The following is a 16,001-nucleotide window of genomic DNA, read 5'->3' on the forward strand; positions in this document are numbered from 1 at the left end:
AATCATAATCCTGAAATGATACTAAAGAACAAGACTGCCAGTGACCAGTGGCAGGGCTTTCTATATGGGAGAAGCCCAATACTTCAAGGAAAGGGGACACACAGCTGTAATGTCATGGCAAAGGCACTCACTAAAAATCTGGGATCATTGATCTGAAATTACAGTAACATTCTGAGAGATGTTTCAGGTTCCCTTTGAGCCTAAAACAGGCCCTGGAGGTGAAGTCTTCTGCTTGGGCTCTCAAATACACTTCAAATCTTTGTTGAAGCCTGCACATTTCAGGTTCGGAGCTTTGCCAAGGAGCTTGAAAACTTAGGACTGAAACCATAGGAAGACCCAAGGCACAGCAGGAAACGTTCTCCTAAGCAGAATTCATGTTCCCCAAACCTGCAGGAATCTGTTTTCCTTTCCAGAAGGATTGGGAAATGACCTGGCTTGGTAGCAGAACTGGCCGTTATCATCAGTTTTCCCCCAGCTTGGGCCTTGAGGGGAAGCTGAAGGGTAACAGGATATCTTTCTTACACTTTCAGAAATAACTGATCTCCCTGGCCACTCTGCCAAGATTCAGATCCCAGCCTCAGTCTAAGTTGACACATTGCTTAATCTCTGCCTGTTCTCATCAGAAAAATGTGGACAATATGACCAACGGAGTGGACTCAGAATAAAAGAACCAAACTACAATTGCTACTATTATTTTGCTATAGCTTTTTGGGTTCCTCTCTGTGTTCTGGGGGGACTTTACAATTGTATCCCATCTGGAAAATTGGTTATAATGAAAAGTTACTTTGTGACAGAATTTTTTACTTAATGTATTTATTGAGCACTTAAAGTTGCACCAGGCAATTTATTGTTACTACATTTCTTTCTTAAATATACCTCAAAAAGCAAGTTCTTTCCCCTTTGTTTTATAGGCAATGAAAACGGGGTTCTGAAACCTTAAACAATTTAGCTGTAAGTGCACAGTTGGCAAATTGCTTTACAGGGCCCACATTTACCCACCATTTCTGCTAATAAAAGCACAATAGACCCTGAGTATGAGTTGGCCCCAGCCATTTCTACCAGCATGAATATGATGATATTGCTGGCCGTTGGACATAATGCTGGAAAGAAGCCTCCTCACATAGTTCACAGACAGGAGGCATCTTTCCTCTCCCGCTATGATTTTGTACATTGTTGCAAAAAGGAGCTGGGCCGATCTAAGTGCCTTTATTAGTAACATCTTGTGTTAAGAGTTCCTTATCTGAGAAACAGAAGTGTGTGTGTGTGTGTGTGTGTGTGTGTGTGTGTGTGTATCTTCCCTTGCCATGATAATTTGGAGAATGAAATTTAAAATAAAAATAAATGCAAAAAAAATGTATCTTTAAAAGAGCAAAAAGAGAAGAAAAGGGAGCAAGGCATGGCCAGCTGTGCATGTGCTCTGACTCCGGTGACCAAGACAGAGGTGAGAGAGACACAAAGAAAGAATAAAAGTGCCAAGAGACATGGCAGCCCAGAAGGACAATGTTTCCCACAGAGAAAGTTACTTATCATCCCTAATAACAAATTTTATAAACCATTTGTATCTCTGTAAGTTTTCACATGAAGATTAAATAAAGATACTGAGTACATTTAGAGAAAAATAAAAAGAAATCTAGAAAAGATGTGTGTAGATACAAGAGTCAGAACCATTTTCAGCATCAGCAGATGTTCAGAGACACCACATATGCAAGACTTGGTAAAATCCATAAAACAGAAGAGGGAAAGACACCTTCAAAAACAGAAACCCACTATCCTCCCAATGATGGCAAGCATTGAACCAGAATGTAGAGCCTTCCTATTATAATTACCAACACTTGCTTCCTGTCTGCTGATTCTAAGGTGGCTTAGGCTTATGCAATAAAGTGTGAAGGAAAGCTGAAGATAGGGCTTCCTGTGCAGGAGAGACGTGCCTGGAATTTTCAGGAGTAGTATCAAGTCTGGAGAACTCTACACAGATGGGTCGTGGTCCCGGGTAAGAAGCCCACAAGAAGCAGAGCTCAGAGGAACTTAGATAGAAAGCCCTCGAGGAAAGGGGTAGGGTGGCCTCCCCACTTCTGCACATACTGAAAGCTAAAATTGTCCACTTCTCAGATCTACAAAACCTGTCCAGCCAACACTCACAAACCTGATGAGTCCACACTTGTATCACAAGTATCACATACAACCCAGGCACTCATCCTGCCAAAGGTCCTGTGTTCAGGAAAGTGACATGTACAGAAGGCCAGCATGGATCACAATAGAGTCCAGGAAGTACCGTATCCTCTTTAGGCTGGAAAACATGTAATCAATAGTATCGGAACCGATTGGTGACGGCTTTCTCTCCCGGTTTTTAATGACTTGCTTGTTGGGGCTTTGAGCCCTTTAGAGGTTTATTGCTAAAAACACAGGACAGAGTCCACAGTCCAAACCAGAACTTGCCTGCCTGTTTTAGGGTCACAATGTCACCCTGAGACTTCTGATAGGTGAAGCTGATAGATTAGAAAGCACAGCACAAAACCTAAGTTTCTAATGGTTGTTCCTTATTAACCTAAACGCTACTTTCTTGATTATCCTTATATCTTGCACTGAAAAGGGTGTGTGTGTGTGTGTGTGTGTGCGTGTGTGAGCACAGAGTTCTTTATAGCAGTAAACTACATACTCTCCCCCAACACCTTCAACATATCGCAGTTTCAAGTTCCATATGTGCGTGTGTGTGTGTGTGTGTGTGTGTGTGTGTGTGATTTTGCATAGTATTGCAAGTACAGAGAACATCTTCATCTCTGGGTCATCTACAATACTCACCCTCTCCTCTGGTGCTCAAGCAACCTGTGTCCAGATCTCACTGGAGTTTATAGATGGTAGATACCATTGACTGATGGGGACCCACAGTCACCCCAGGCCAACATTAAAGTTAGTTTTTCAATACCGAAGGACACATCTCACCCATTCAAGGAGGCCACCTCCTTTCTCTGAAATGTCCTAACCACTAAACACCCCTGTGATTATTAGTGGCCCAGGACCCATTGGTTCTCAGGATGCATTATGCAATTTATCCAAATTAAAGTAGCTGCCCTCATTCAAATAGATCCCTCAAGTCCAGAGCTTGTCGGAGTAACGAAAATATCAATTCCACATTCTTATAAATACTCAGAGTCTCATATTTTCTTCCACAGTTCATCTTATTAACGTCAGTCTCCAAAATTTATTGACCATGTAAAAATATTTTAGCATGGAAAGCGGAGAAAATGAGTGAGGATAAATCACACAGGGTTCCCGCGCAGGCCACAGTGCTGCTCAGAGGCCTGGTTTCTAATTTTGCATCCAAGTGCCAGTGGAGACAAATTGGTCAGCAGTCCATCCCGGGAGTAATTCAAGAGCTCACTCGCACACTCCAAGGACGTCCCAGGGTTGCCAAAGGCAGCCAACACGTACTCGGTGACCTCAAGAAAATACAATACTTCAGAAAGGCTTCAGACCCTAAAATTCATCATCTAACTTCCTCTATCTTCTTTCCACGGGGTAGAAACATCTGTCAACACATGGGCCTCTGGCCTATTATTCTTCCTAATGTGGTTATTGAGGTTGACTCTCTCTACCCTGAAAGAGGAAAGTTATTCAGAAACATATGCAGGCCCCATGGGGTAGCACAAAATATGCCAGGGTTAAAGTCATCACTTGTCCCCACCCCGACCCCCATGAATCTACCTAGAGGGAAAACAATGGATTGTTTAAAGCAACATGACTTTTTCCCATAATCCTATATATTAGGAATTAACATTGTAAAAGCTCACTTTATTTATTTATTTCGTCCACAGAACAACATATGTTACGCTTCTATTTGAAAGCAATCTAAGAAAGGGGCCTGCATGTGACTGCAATCGGCTGGGAGTTCACGTTTCCCCCCTAGACAAAATTGTGAGCAAAACACATGTTTTTCCATCTTAACTAGAAGATGGAAAAGCGTGCATTATTTCTGAGGCTTTAGTGGCATGCCATTTAAAACCAATGCAGATTTCTTCATGCGCATTTTCAGAGATGTCAATGCTGATACACCCTCCAGCTCTGATGGCCTCAGCCCCCCAGCACCTGGAGAGGTTGTACTCATGAAAATATTTTGCCCCACAGCTTTTCAATCTTCTCCCAAGTATTCTAATTCTTTCTGACTAGTGATAAGTGAGGAACAGAATTTTCTATCTTTGCTTCCCATTGTATGGGTGAGGTTCTGGTCTAAGGTCTTTATTCAATTCAATGTCTATGTGTGGGTACATTCATGTTCAAACCACAAGGACTAGAGGTCGGTGTCAGATCCCCCGTAGTTGGCGTTACAGGTGATTGTGAGCCACCTGACATGAGTGCTGGGAACCACATGGTCCTCTGTGGGAACAGCACGTCTTCTTGTCCATCATTTATGCTGCCTCACACAGCATTTTTTTCTTTTTGTATAATTACTCTTGATCTTGGCAGACCATAAAGTAGTTTCTTTACTCACTGCCATACCACAGTGGTTTCTCTTATCAAAATCCAGAAGGAAAAAGAACCCAGCCAGCCATTGACATTTACAGGGGACAGAGATCAACCTGCCGTAAGCTAACAACGTTGGGTGCAGGCTCTACTTAACCACAAATAAATCACGAGAGACCATAGTTCTCATTTTTTCCCCCTTGTCTTTTAGGAGGGAAAAATACAGCATTTCTAAAAATTCCGTTTCAAGAAAAGGTGGGTGGGGGATTGTGGGCTGTGTTGTACACATTGGAGAGTCAGGTTACCAGGAAGCCAATCAGACCCTGATTAGAAATGGGAAAGAAAGGACATGGCCCACGAGGAATCCGCCTGAGGAGTGGCAGGATGCCAGCGATGCATTTGTGCAGAGAGTCATTCCTCAGTACGTGAGGAAGGGTCCTGTAAGCTGGCTGCAGGCACCCAAAGATGCACACAGAGATCTGTCTTTCCATCTGTCATATCCATGACTGACTTTTAAGGAGATGCTCAGAAGAACAACCATCCACTGAGCTAAGAAAATAAGTGACTTGAGGCAGGGCACCTTATGCTGAGCTTCTTACAAAGTCCTAACTCTCAAAACCAAAAGCAAAGTGTTCTCTGTAGTACACCATTGGAACAGGTCTGCCTTTATTCAGCTCTCTCGAATTATCATCTATCATGCCGTGTGCAAATGGCAGAAATAATCCTTCACAATGACACAACTTACACACACACAGAGGGAGACAGTGGGGGAAGGGTTGGTAAGTATTGTCTCTGAGCTATAGTCCCATGAGTCAAGGCTCCCTATGTGAAATTTGCTGCTGTCTCTTAGCCCTCAGTTTGAGATTAGAGGGCCACAGTGAGCTTAGTTTCAACTGCAAATGAGTATAGTACACCACACAAAATAGGAAAACAAACAAAACTCCCTCTCAACTCTCTTATAGTGACAGGGGATGCAGAGAATAAGCATCATGAGTAAACAGAGGAGAGCTAGTTCTGTAGCCACCTGGGGAAGCTCAGCCATTACCGTCTGGTTGGGAGTTTCAGAGCACAAAGTAAAGGTGGGGGCGAGCTAGTGTGTCAAGTCATAAGATCAGTGCTCGTCCTTCAAGTATTCCCACTTGAAAAAGTATCTCTCTACCCATTCCTAAAATAGCTCCTCTCAACTTGAAAATTCACAAGGCTGAAGAGATGGGTGTGGTGGCACTCATCTCTAATCCTACTGTCCCCATGGTGAGATGGGAAGCTGAACTCGGAGAATCCCAAAAAGTTGAGCTGTGTCAGCGAGTCCAGCATGGAGAGTGTGAAGCCAGGGCTTCCTTCCGTCCTAAACATGGTAGAGAGGTGAGGTTGTTCTCTGACCTCCACACACGCACTATGACAAATATGTATATATACATGTGAGTTTGCACGCACGCACACACGCACACACAAAACGTAATAAAAAGAAAAAATGGGCTGTTGATGGATATTAACATAAATTAAAAGGAGAGCAAGAAGCTGGGAAGGGTGAGGGAGTACAGGGTGAATCTAGGAGTCAGGGACTGGAAGGGTTGGTGAATACAGTCATAATACTTTGTATGCATATATGAAATTCTTTAAAAATTAATAAAAGTATAGTATTTTACAACGAAAAATGAAAACAGAAAATGTGTAACAACCAAAGATGGAATAAATGTTTCATATCTTTGCTTAGAATGAATGACACATGGTTTACCTACAGATGACATTAAATATTAATAATCACACTTGAATGAAAACATCACAGCACATAGTGTGTCTACCCATAGGTTCCTCACTAGCACTCAGTGGGACTTCCAGCCCAGGATGATGGGGTTTCTAGGTTGGTGCCCCGGGAAGTCTGATATAATATGTGGATTCCCTTCCTGTTCTTTGCAGAGTCTGGCGTCATAGCTGAGGTCACATGTCTTTGGCAGTGTACTCTGTTTATCCTTCCATATCGGTAAACTCAACAAAAATGGAGAGCCAGTTTCTATGTCCATAGTTACTCTAAGTGTAATCTTTCATAAATTATCCCATAGAGAGATCACTGAATGTACAGTGAGTGCTCTTTGCCATCTGTTACTAATTGCTGTCACCAGCTGCTGTTCATGAACAGTCCAAACTGTAGGAATTGATGGTGCAGTGTCATTCCCCAAGTCTATGATTTGAGGTGCATCCTTCTGTCTGAAGATGCTATCGTCCCCAACACAACCACAATGTCATTTCCCCCGAGTCATCAGTAGCTATATAGTTAATCACCACTGAACTCCAAGCTTAAAGAACATGGACCCCCACTTGTGACAAGTCACCCACAGATAAGAACTTGCTGTTTGTTTCTTTGTCCTTCTAGTGACATTTAGAGACTGAATCAGTGTCTGACCTGATACTAAGATGATCTTGAAGATGATACTAGAATGGAGCCGAATTTGACCTGTAAGTCCCTACTATGGACACAATTGGCTTGGTGTTACTGAGTTCGTGGAGCTCTCTTGGGTAGTATTTATCCGATAGCTATCAAAAAAGAGTCCAAAAGCTTGTGTCTCAAGTGCAGGGTAGCCTTAGAACCCAGGTGAGGGGTAGGCTTGACTCCAGCGGCAAGAGCAGCGACCCTGTCCTGCTAAAAGCAGCAGCAGGGAAGAGGAATCAGAGATGACAAGAGCTCACTGAGATGCTGACAGGTGCTGTACCTGGGAGCTTCAGCACTGGACATTGCCAGCAGGTTCTGATAGCAGTGGTCAAGGCTCCAGAACACGAGGCAGCCAGGAGAGGGCAGAATGGAGAAGACTTGGGGACTGTGGCAGAGATCATCACTTTTACCAGTGGAGGAAGATGGCAGGGGTGGTAGCTGGGGAAGAGTAGAGCTGGGGATAAAAATCAGTCTAGAAGACTTCTATCCACACTGCCACTAGACTTGCCATGAGCTGTGGAAGGAAGGATACCTGGGCAATGGCCACTCAGTTGCCTGTTTCACGTATAGCTCTTAGGTAGACAGACACCAGCTTTATGGTAAGGAAACCACAAGGTTCAGAGTGCCTGAGAATGCTCTGTTTTTGACTTGGTGCTTGAGCAACAGCTGGGAGAGAAAGAGCAGCCGTAAAGTGCTTTCCCCCAGTGAGAAACGCCATGCCTGGTGATCAGCATGGAACCCTGTGGATTTATGAAACTCATCTTCTGGAGGGCAGAGATGGAATCTTAGGGCCATTTAAGAAGTTTGTCCAAAGGCACAGGTATATGACACAACTAGGACCTGAGGGCATGTGCAAAAAGAGCACACAAAGTGACACAGCTGGGATGTGAATAAAGACCCCACCCCACCCATTGTTTTCCACAACACACAATGAAACACACAATGGTCCTGGAGGCCCAAAACAAACAATGATGACCAGGACCACCGCTTATTCCCAGCTCAAGCCCTGTCCACTGCACAGGCAAGCAGATGCTGAGAAAAGTTTCCATCATTAGAGCTCAGAAACCACCCTTTCCTGGAACCCAAAGTCAGCATCCAAGGAGAGTAGCCAGGTGTGAAGAGGACAGATAAAGGCTGAATGAAAGAGGATGAGGATTTAGCCCAGGAAGTGAGCCTGCTGTGTAAGGGATTCTGGCTGAAGCTGTGGCTGTGGTGCCGGGAGATTCATGTTCTTCACACTTAAAATAAAAAATAGAAATAACCAGATTGCACAGGACTCTTCCAGCTCTCAGGGTTTACAACCCAACTCTCTCAGTCCCTAATGTGATTTCCCCTGTTAACTCGTGCAGAGACCAGGTGAGGTATGCGTTGCAGGGCGTGTAGTGACTGTGTCTCTCGAGCACTAGGAACCACACGGTGATATTGGTTACTGCAGCTCCATGGGGAAATCAGGCTCTTTCTGAAAGCATATCAAATATTTCCAAAAGAGAGCCAGTCTCCCAAAAAAAGCTAGCTTTGCACAAGAAGAGAAAGTCAAGAGGGAGCCCCTGGTGCCCCTCACAAATGTCAAAAATGGAGATCATTTGGAAGAATCCTAAGAATGAGTGGATGGCGAAGTTCACTACTTATTTCATAAGTAATTTTTTCACATTTCAATATTCATTTCATTTTAAGTGATATTAATTACAGCATTTGAAGGGAGATCTAATTCTACACAAATAGAGAAGTTTATAATATACCCATGAAACTACTAAGAAAAATAGACTGGTGAGGATATAACAGAAGTCAGCTTAGATTCCTAGTGCTGTCATGGTGAGACCAGCGTCAACTGCCCAGCTCAGAGCTGGAGATCCGAGAGGCTACTTCATACTCTGGTGCAGTGGCCAAGAAAAGGGAAAGAAAGAAAGAAAGAAAGAAAGAAAGAAAGAAAGAAAGAAAGAAAGAAAGAAAGAAAGAAAGAAAGAAAGAAAGAAAGGAAGGAAGGAAGGAAGGGAGAGAGAGAGAGAGAGAGGAAGAAAGAAAGAAAGAAAGAAAGAAAGAAAGAAAGAAAGAAAGAAAGAAAGAAAGAAAGAAAGAAAGAAAGAAAGGAAGGAAGGAAGGAAGGAAGGAAGAAAGAAAGGAAGGAAGGAAGGGAAGGGGAGTAGAGAAAAGTCATACTATAACACAAGGAAGAATAAGTCCTGAATGACTGACTCCATTATGCCCACTCACACCACCCAAAAATGGCAAAAAAGGAATAGCCACAGCCAGACTTCTCGTGGTGTAAAACAGGCATTGCTAGGCTAGAGTGGAATCAGCAATGGAGATCTGTGTTTAAAAGTCTCTTTCACATCTTTCTCTGCAGTTACAGCCTGAACACCAAGGTCTGATGCTCAGGAAGTCACCATCTTATATGTGGACACAGATTCACAATCGGCCCCTGTATTCCCATCTCATGCTTGCAGCCGGGCATCTCTAGAGGGATCCTCCCCACCCCATGTCTGCAGCTAAAACGACCCTTGCTGGAAAGGAGCGTCTTCTGCACTGTGAAATGGAAACATCTTACAGCCAAGTCATTCTTAGCCTAACCTAATGTGGTATTTATCAATCCGTGCAGCCCTAACACACAACGTTAGAAGATACACCAAGTTCTGAAGGTAGCTATGCTGCAAAGTAGTTTAAAATTCACTTATGCTTGAAATCCCATTCCTAGACCAAACTCATGGTCGCCCACATTAATGTTCTTGCCACTCAGCAGAGACAACAGCGTTAGTGTGGTACCTGGCCCTAGGGTCTGAGTGTACCTTAAGCCTATCAGGCTGGAGTAGTTCACACTGACTGAAGAGCAGGCCCGGGCCAACCTGCTACTTGACTGCTACTCTGAAGTGAATGTTACTGTTTCTGGCAACCCTTTGGCATCCAGGTGAGGCTGACAGCAGTTTCCACCTTCTGGTAAATGGAGCCATCAAACAGTCCCATCATCCAGTTTAGTATGAAGCTGGAATTTGTCTGTCCATCTTACAGACTACTGCAAAGTCACTCAGGGTCCCTCAGGAATGTAAGGTCTCAAAATTCATTTGGTAGCCAGCCAGGCCTCATAACCCCAGCACAAGTGCCAGAAGATATCAAAGCCCATTTACCACCCAAATTGATATGCTCCCTCTTGTCTCCTGTCTTGATTTTAGCACCCCACCCTCCAGTGTTAGGGCAGCAGAATGAATGGAAGGTGAGCTTCAGTCCATGTGCTAGCTGGTCCTCTACAGTGACCTCGGTGCCCAGGGTGTTGTCTGTCTTCACTTCTCCATAAACATCAGGCCCTTCTCTAGTCATCTGGACCTGATTTCCAGGCTTCGGTTCTCTTTGATGGGTTTCATGTTGGTTGAGCCTTAACTGGTATAAATTCTGATCCATTCTCAGAGGTCTCTTGTTTCCAAATCCAGTTGTATTAATCCAAATCCTGTGGCCCTGGTAGACTTGCCAAGATCAGCATAGGTCTGAGACTTAGCCATTTTTCTCAGCCTCATTGACTGGGGGAGCAGCCGCAGTACAGAAGGGCTGCAGCTGAGAGGTGGAGTGACATAGGTAATCTTAATAGCAATGTGGACAAACGCTGCCTCGCCCTTCATGTTACATTACACTGCAACGTAAATGTAAGTTTGTACAAAAAGTATCTCCACATTGACAGACCATTTCTTGAACATCGATTCCATTCTGCTCTCTACCCTGGGCTTTAAACACATTTTCACAATTGCTTGTGAAGTATTTTGGAAGTAATAGTTGACATTCCTTAAGCAGCTCCTCTGCCCTATGTGAGCAGTTTATTATATAACTTAATCTTTCATAAATGTATGGCCAATTTTTTTCTATCTTATCAGCATCAATTGAAATAACAGAGTGGCGATTGATTTAAAAGTTGTCATGTTATTGCAAACCCTCTGGGACAAGCCTTGTTCGGAACACTTTCCACCTCTGCGCCAACTCTATGTAACAAGGACCAGTGTGCTGCATGAGTCACAGTGGAGCACTTGGCCAACAGTGCTAAGTCTTAGTCTCAAATCACACAATTAAGAGGTTAAAGCTCAATCAGCTGAATCTCGGTACCTATCACTTTAACCCATGTAACATCTCCTTACCATGTAGATGTGTAAGACACAGAAAACACCTCGCTGATCTTGGACCCGGGACTCCGCCGAAAGTAGTCTGCACAGGTGAGAGTATGGACTACAGAAGCTAACAGCTTCTGGGAGAGGAGGGAGCCACAGAGCTTCTGAGGCAGCCCCCTTTTCGGGCTCCAGACATCCGGGCACCTTCCCGGCCAGAGGATAGTTGTCTGCCCGGCCTGGGAGGGCTTTGCAGGAGCACCTGGGGGAGCCATCTTGGTTCCCAGATCCCTTTGAGACTAGTCTGTGCAGGTGAGAGTGTGGACTACAGAGGCTAACAGCTTCTGTGACAGGCCGAAGCAACACAGCTTCTGGGACAGGTCCTGTTTTGGGCCTTCATCTTCGGCCAGGAGGGAGGTCCGAATGCCAGATATCTGTGCACCTTCCCTGTAAGAGGAGAGTTTGCCTGCAGAGAGTGCTCTGACCACTGAAACTCAGAGGAGAGAGCTAGTCTCCCAGGTCTGCTGATAGACGGTAACAGAATCACCAAAGGAACAATCTCTAAACAGAGACAACTATAACAACTAACTCCAGAGATTACCAAATGGTGAAAGGTAAACATAAGAATCTTACTAACAGAAACCAAGACCACTCACCATCATCAGAACCCAGCACTCCCACTTTGCCCAGTCCAGGGCACCCCAACACACCCGAAAAGCTAGACCCGGTTTTAAAAGCATATTTCATGATGATGGTAGAGGACATCAAGAAGGAATTTAATAACTCACTTAAAGAAATACAGGAGAACAGTGCTAAAGAGGTAGAAGACCTTAAAGAGGAAGCACAAAAATCCCTTAAAGAATTGCAGGAAAACACGACCAAACAGGTGATGGAATTGAATAAAACCATTCAAAACCTAAAAAGGGACGTAGACACAATAAAGAAAACCCAAAGTGAGGCAACACTGGAGATAGAAACCCTAGGAAAGAAATCTGGAACCATAGATGCAAGCATCAGCAACAGGATACAGGAGATGGAAGAGAGAATCTCAGGTGCAGAAGATTGCATAGAGAACATCGGCACAACAATCAAAGAAAATGGAAAATGCAAAAAGATCCCAACTCAAAACATCCAGGAACTCGAGGACACAATGAGAAGACCAAACCTATGGATAATAGTAGTAGATGAGAATGAAGATTTTCAATTCAAAGGACCAGCAAATATCTTCAACAAAATTATAGAAGAAAACTTCCCAAACCTAAAGAAAGAGATGCCCATGAACATACAAGAAGCCTACAGAACTCCAAATAGACTGGACCAGAAAAGAAATTCCTCCCGACACATAATAATCAGAACAACAAATGCACTAAATAAAGATAGAATATTAAAAGCAGTAAGGGGAAAAGGTGAAGTAACATATAAAGGCAAGCCTATCAGAATTACACCAGAAATGAAAAGGGAGACATAACAACAGATCCTGAAGAAATCCAAAACACCATCAGATCCTTCTACAAAAGGCTATACTCAACAAAACTGGAGAACCTGGATGAAATGGACAAGTTTCTAGACAGATACCAGGTACCAAAGTTAAATCAAGATCAGGTTAATGATCTAAACAGTCCTATATCCCCTAAAGAAATAGAAGCGTCATTAATAGTCTCCCAACCAAAAAAAAAAAAAAAGCCCAGGAACAGATGGGTTTAGTGGAGAGTTCTACCAGACCTTCAAAGAAGATATAATCACCTTCAAAGAAGATATAATCCCAGTTCTTCACAAACTATTCTACAAAATAGAAACAGAAGGTACTCTACCCAACTCATTCTATGAAGCCACAATTACTCTGATACCTAAACCACAAAAAGACCCAACAAAGATAGAGAACTTCAGACCAATTTCCCTTATGAATATCGATGCAAAAATCCTCATTAAAGTTCTTGCTAACCGAATCCAAGAACACATCAAAATGATCATCCATCCTGACCAAGTAGGTTTCATCCCAGGGATGCAGGGATGGTTCGATATACGGAAATCCATCAACATAATCCAATATATAAACAAACTCAAAGACAAAAACCACATGATCATCTCGTTAGATGCGGAGAAAGCATTTGACAAAATCCAACACCCATTCATGATAAAAGTCTTGGAAAGATCAGAAATTCAAGGCCCATAACTAAACACGATAAAAGCAATCTACAGCAAACCAGTAGCCAACATCAAAGTAAATGGTGAGAAGCTGGAAGCAATCCCACTAAAATCAGGGACTAGACAAGGCTGCCCACTCTCTCCCTACCTAACATTGTACTTGAAGTCCTAGCCAGAGCAATTCGACAACAAAAGGAGATCAATGGGGATACAAATTGGAAATGAAGAAGTCAAAATATCACTTTTTGCAGATGATATGATAGTATATATAAGTGACCCTAAAAATTCCACCAGAGAACTCCTAAGCCTGATAAACAGCTTCAGTGAAGTAGCTGGATATAAAATTAACTCAAACAAGCCAATGGCCTTTCTGTACACAAAGGATAAACAGGCTGAGGAAGAAATTAGGGAAACAACACCCTTCTCAATAGTCACAAATAGTATAAAATACCTTGGCGTGACTCTAACAAGGAAGTGAAAGATCTGTATGATAAGAACTTCAAGTCTCTGAAGAAAGAAATTAAAGATCTCAGAAGATGGAAAGATCTCCCATGCTCATGGATTGGCAGGATCAATATAGTAAAAATGGCTATCTTGCCAAAAGCAATCTACAGATTCAATGCAATCCCCATCAAAATTCCAACTCAATTCTTCAACGAATTAGAAACGACAATCTGCAAATTCATCTGGAATAACAAAAACCTAGGATAGCAAAAACTCTTCTCAAGGATAGAAGAACCTCTGATGGAATCACCATGCCTGACCTAAAGCTGTACTACAGAGCAATTGTGATAAAAACTGCATGGTACTGGTATAGCGACAGACAAGTAGACCAATGGAATAGAATTGAAGACCCAGAGATGAACCCATACACCTATGGTCACTTGATCTTTGACAAGGGAGCTAAATCCATCCAGTGGAAAAAAGACAGCATTTTCAACAAGTGGTGCTGGCACAACTGGTGGTTATCATATTGAAGAATGCGAATTGATCCATTCCTATCTCCTTTTACTAAGGTCAAATCTAAGTGGATTAAGGAACTCCACATAAAACCAGAGACACTGAAACTTATAGAGGAGAAAGTAGGGAAAAGCCTCGAAGATATGGGTACAGGGGGAAAATTCCTGAATAGAATACCAATGGCTTGTGCTATAAGATCGAGAATCGACAAATGGGACCTCATAAAATTGCAAAGCTTCTGCAAGGCAAAAGACACCATCAATAAGATAAAAAAGACCACCAACAGATTGGGAAAGGATCTTTACCTATCCTAAATCAGATAGGGGACTAATATCCAATATATATATATAAAGAACTCAAGAAGGTGGACTCCCGAAAATCAAATAACCCCACTAAAATATGGGGCTCAGAGCTGAACAAAGATTTCTCACCCGAGGAATACAGAATGGCTGAGAAGCACCTGAAAAAATGTTCAACATCCTTTAATTATCAGGGAAATGCAAATCAAAACAACCCTGAGATTCCACCTCACACCAGTCAGAATGGCTAAGATCAAAAATTCAGGTGACAGCAGATGCTGGCGAGGATGTGGAGAAAGAGGAACACTCCTCCATTGTTGGTGGGATTGCAAGCTTGTACAACCACTCTGGAAATCAGTCTGGCGGTTCCTCAGAAAATTGGACATAGTACTACCTGAGGTTCCCACAATACCTCTCCTGGGCATATATCCAGAAGATGTCCCAACCGGTAAGGAGGATACATGCTCCACTATGTTCATAGCAGCCTTATTTATAATAGCCAGAAGCTGGAAAGAACCCAGATGCCCCTCAACAGAGGAATGGATACAGAAAATGTGGTACATTTACACATTGAGTACTACTCAGCTATTAAAAAGAATGAATTTATGAAGTTCCTAGGCAAATGGATGGACCTGGAGGGCATCATCCTGAGTGAGGTAACACAATCACAAAGGAACTCACATAATATGTACTCACTGATAAGTGGATATTAGCCCAGAAACTTAGCATACCCAAGAGATAAGATACAATTTGCTAAATGCATGAAACTCAAGAAAAACGAAGACCAAAGTGTGGACACTTTGCCCCTTCTTTGAATTGGGAACAAAACAACCATGAAAGGAGTTACAGAGACAAAGTTTGGAGCTGAGACTAAAGGATGGACCATCTAGAGACTGCCATATCTGGGGATCCATCCCATAATCAGCTTCCAAATGCTGTCACCATTGCATACACTAGCAAGATTTTGCTGAAAGGACCCAGATATAGCTGTCTCTTGTGAGACTATGCCAGGGCCTAGCAAACACAGAAGTGGATGCTCACAGTCAGCTATTGGATGGATCACAGGGCCCCCAATGGAGGAGCTAGAGAAAGTACCCAAGGAGCTAAAGGGATCTGCAATCCTATAGGTGAAACAACAATATGAACTAACCAGTAACCGCCCAACCCCCCCCCCCCCCGAGCTCGTGTCTCTAGCTGCATATGAATCAGAAGATGGCCTAGTCTGCCATCAGTGGAAAGAGAGGCCCATTGGTCGTGCAAACTTTATATACCTCAGTACAGGGGAATGACAGGGCCAAGAAGTGGGAGTGGCGAGGGAGTGGGTGGGGGACGGTATGGGGGACTTTTGGGATAGCATTGGAAATGTAAATGAAATAAATACCCAATAAAAAAAACATTAAAAAAAAGAAAAGAAAAGAAAGTTACCTCCCTGAGCTAGTTGGGTTTTATTTCACACCTTCTGTCTCATGTGTAATTTGGAAATAAATATTAGATAAATTTTTAAAGGATAAATATTGCAGAAAGTGATGTAGTGTATTTTAATTCAAATGTATGAAAATAAATTTTAAATAAAACGTAGTGCAAAAGAAAAGAAAAGAAAAGAAAAGAAAAGAAAAGAAAAGAAAAGAAAAG

The 16,001-nt window shown here is 42.9% G+C and overlaps 1 pseudogene; it reads right to left on the bottom strand.

Annotated features, from left to right (window-relative positions):
- Positions 1 to 9,554: 9,554 nt before the first annotated feature.
- On the bottom strand, positions 9,555 to 10,374 carry LOC110291969 (non-selective voltage-gated ion channel VDAC1-like; annotated as a pseudogene).
- Positions 10,375 to 16,001: the final 5,627 nt, after the last annotated feature.

This window comes from Mus caroli, unplaced genomic scaffold (genome assembly GCF_978045245.1).
Source record: "Mus caroli unplaced genomic scaffold, Mus_caroli_1 scaffold_3, whole genome shotgun sequence".
NCBI classification, from domain to species: domain Eukaryota; kingdom Metazoa; phylum Chordata; class Mammalia; order Rodentia; family Muridae; genus Mus; species Mus caroli.